This window comes from Colius striatus, chromosome 4 (assembly GCF_028858725.1).
Source record: "Colius striatus isolate bColStr4 chromosome 4, bColStr4.1.hap1, whole genome shotgun sequence".
Classification (NCBI taxonomy): domain Eukaryota; kingdom Metazoa; phylum Chordata; class Aves; order Coliiformes; family Coliidae; genus Colius; species Colius striatus.
This window is the reverse complement of record NC_084762.1, coordinates 84,445,208-84,448,666: the sequence shown is the minus strand read 5'-3', so window position 1 is coordinate 84,448,666 and position 3,459 is coordinate 84,445,208. Positions and strand designations below refer to the sequence as shown.

The following is a 3,459-nucleotide window of genomic DNA, read 5'->3' as shown; positions in this document are numbered from 1 at the left end:
AACATCTAATATTTCTATACTTCATTGTGCTGACCATGTATGTTGTGATAAATGGGCACACTGAAGATTTGAGTCCATATCCATGGTGACTACACTTTATCTGAAGACCTTGGAGCACCAGCGCTGCAGGACAGCTCTAGCTCTGTGTGGCTCCCCAAACTTCTCCATGCTCTAGTCAATTAAGAAGCGCATATTTATGGCTCAAACTGGAATTAAATGCTTCCAGTCTGCCTAAATTCATCTGAGTGGAGACCACCACTGCTAGTCACTGTTCTGTCTCTTTCCTGTTTCAGAAGGGAATTTTTCTTTGACAAACATGCTGTTAGCAATCTCCTAAAACGTTGCTATAGATTAGGTGGAGGAATAACTCTCAGAGTTGCTTTGATAGCTCATTTTTAATCTTCATTTGAACAGGGCTTAAAAATCAGAAATGAAACTGACTTTTTTTAGGGTGAATTAGTGTTTCTGTGACTGTGTGAAGGGAAACAAACCATTCACAAAATTTTTCTTAGCAGCTCATCTAAGGGATTTTATCTCTGCAGACTTTGAAAAACTAAGAATTTGCTCTATTGTTTTCCTCTAATGAAGATATGTTAAGCACACATATGCCTACCTTTCAAGAAATGGTTTATGCTGCAAATATGATTAAATAAAAGGCCTCTAAACAGTGATGCTCAGATGGCATAAATGATTTTGACTTTACAGGGGGAATTAGCTCAAATGGTAGAGCGCTCGCTTAGCATGCGAGAGGTAGCGGGATCGATGCCCGCATTCTCCAGTTCAGGCATCCCTTTTTTCGATGGTGTCTAGCAACAGGACAAGGTGTAATGGGATGAGGCTGGAACACAAAAAGTTCCATTTAAATAGAAGAAAAAACTATTTCACTGTTCCGGTGAGGAAGCCCTGGCACAGGCTGCCCAGGGAGGGTGTGGAGTCTCCTTCCTTGGAGGTCTTCAAGATTTGCCTGGACACATTCTTACGAGACCTGATCTAGGTGGATCTGCTTCTGCAGGGGAGTTGGGCTAGATGATCTCTACAGATCCCTTCCAACCCCTACCATTCTATGTTTCTATGATTCTATGATTTTGTTACTGTAGTGTAATAGTGCATTAAAGCCACATTGGATATTTATGTTAGGAGTTCCTACCTGCACAGAGAACATAACAACAGCCTCTCAGCAGATATGTAAATTGAGATTGTCATGCAATGAGAAAAGAATCCTATCTTTTTGGTTATGATATAAACAAGGCATGATATTTATTTGTCAGCATGGCATCCCAAGAACATCTGTAAGACAGATTTACAATTCAGATAAAAATCTCATAAATTTTCCACACAAATAAGGAATTGCTCAAACATTAATATCACCAAGTATTTTGCCATTTTTAAACTTTATTTTGCTGTTGCAAAAACCTGCAAGGAGTGTAAGTAGAGCATCTGTCTATAGAAACTATTAGCCCAGCCTGTGATCAGCACAGGAGAATGCAGTCATAAATGAGATGGCTCCAGAGCTTCCAAAAAGAAAACTTGGACATCAAATAATCAGCTGCCTTTGGGAAAGGAATTGAAAAGAATACCACTTTAATCAAGCCATTTATCTGACAGGCAGATAATGCTGGATAAGGATCTTTGTAGCAGGATTCATTCAATCTGTCAAGCAATGGTAGTCAGGGGAGTATAAATTCCTAAATAATCAATCCATGTAAAAAAGTCAACTGTTTTACTGATGAAATTCTGTCAGCAAAAAGACAAGACTTGGGCTTAGCTGTACGACTTTATCCTCTACTTCTAAAGCACTTGTGGCTCAGACAGTTTTCAGTCTGTGTTCAGAGCAGAGTTGCCTCCATGGCCTGCCAACTTCTTGTTCAAGCAGGACCTCCATGCTCTGGGCCTGAGGCCATGCCTTCAAGGGCACTTACATGGCTGAAAATGCAGATAACTGCTGTCAGGGACACCATCAGTTAAAAGCTCTCATAAATCTGTTGGCTCTAGGGCCTAATTTGTTTTGCTACATAGAAAATTCTTCTAGGTGCATATCTGAATTCTCTCCTGATTATCTCTCTGTGTTCTGCTCCTGGATCACCAGTAGCACTAGTCTGTCCAGGTGGAAAAGTGAGAAGAGGCAATAATCACTGTCTGAAAGTGTTCACATTGATTTCCCACTGTTGAAGGAACAGGGAAAACTACAGGCAGCTGTTCCCTGACCTTTGCAGACACTTACCTGTAATTACAGCCTTTCTCTCTGACAACCTTGAAGAGATGTGAATGCTTCTGACTGCTCCCACACCCCCCACTGGACCCTTACAGGATCATACTGGGGCTCATTATTTGCAATTTGAGAAAAGTAGTTTAATAAATGCATAGAAGGGACATCTATAGAGTGACTTGGTTATAGAAATGGAAAGTAGAGCATCAGTCCCCCTATACTTCAACATAATCCAGAAAAGATTAGATTATTTTTTTGCATTTTCAACTTTGTAGAGAAGTCAGATATCAAGGCCTAGTTCTTCTTCTATGCCTCAGTAATTCAGAAGTAACATGAGAGGAGAAGCTTACCGCTGAACCTCAGATGAAAAATATTTGTAAGAGCTACAACTTCCAATTTTAAAAGAAAATATTTTAATTATGATGCAATGCAGTGGGAGTTAAAGCAGCTTACATTTCTGTTTGTTTTATACGGTGCCCAATCCTTTTCTTTCTTTTTACTTCCAAGGCAACTCTCCCATGGACTTCATTATGAGCATGACGTGATATGCCTGAGCTAGCATGGGAAAGCACAACAGATCCATGTGGTGAATATTAAGATACAACACAGACAAGTTTAAAACCTAATTCTGTGATCACAAAGAGGTAAAGCAAACTGCTTCCAGCTAAGTCAGGGGTACTTCACTGGTACAAAGTCAGTGATACTCTATATATTACTTTAAAAAGGGAGTTAATAACCAATTTTCTACACTCAATAATCTGTAACTAATCATAACTTTAGGCCACTGAGCAGACTCATTTGCTGTAAAACACACATTTGCATGTCTAATGACATGGCACAAGACAGTAATGGTCCAAAAGCCACTTGGACAGCTTAGCTTGCAGCAGCCTCTACATCCCTGATGATCAGCCTGTAATTTTCCAGGAGCCTATAGCATGATTACCAGAACTAAAGGCCACATTAATCTATGCAAAGGATCTGACGTATTTTTGAATTTTGCATTACAATTTTGAAAACATTCTGCAAGGAAAATCTTACGTATGTGAGAAACATTTGATTAATATGAACTTCTGTAAATCAAAGCCTTTGTGAATCAGATTCCCTGGCAGATAGGATATAATTTTCATCTGTGGCTAAATTATTTTGAAGCCAAAGATCTGTTTTCAAAAAGGCAGGTGGTTAAATCTAATTGAAAATCAAAGGGCAAGAAATGTAAGAGTCCAATTTAAAAATAGAATTTCAGTAATTTTATT

General features: G+C 39.1%; 1 non-coding gene across 1 annotated transcript; it reads left to right on the top strand.

Annotated features, from left to right (window-relative positions):
- Nucleotides 1–705: 705 nt before the first annotated feature.
- On the top strand, nt 706–778 carry TRNAA-AGC (transfer RNA alanine (anticodon AGC)). Its single transcript has one exon. It is a non-coding gene; the product is annotated as a tRNA-Ala (tRNA).
- The last annotated feature ends 2,681 nt before the right edge of the window (nt 779–3,459 follow it).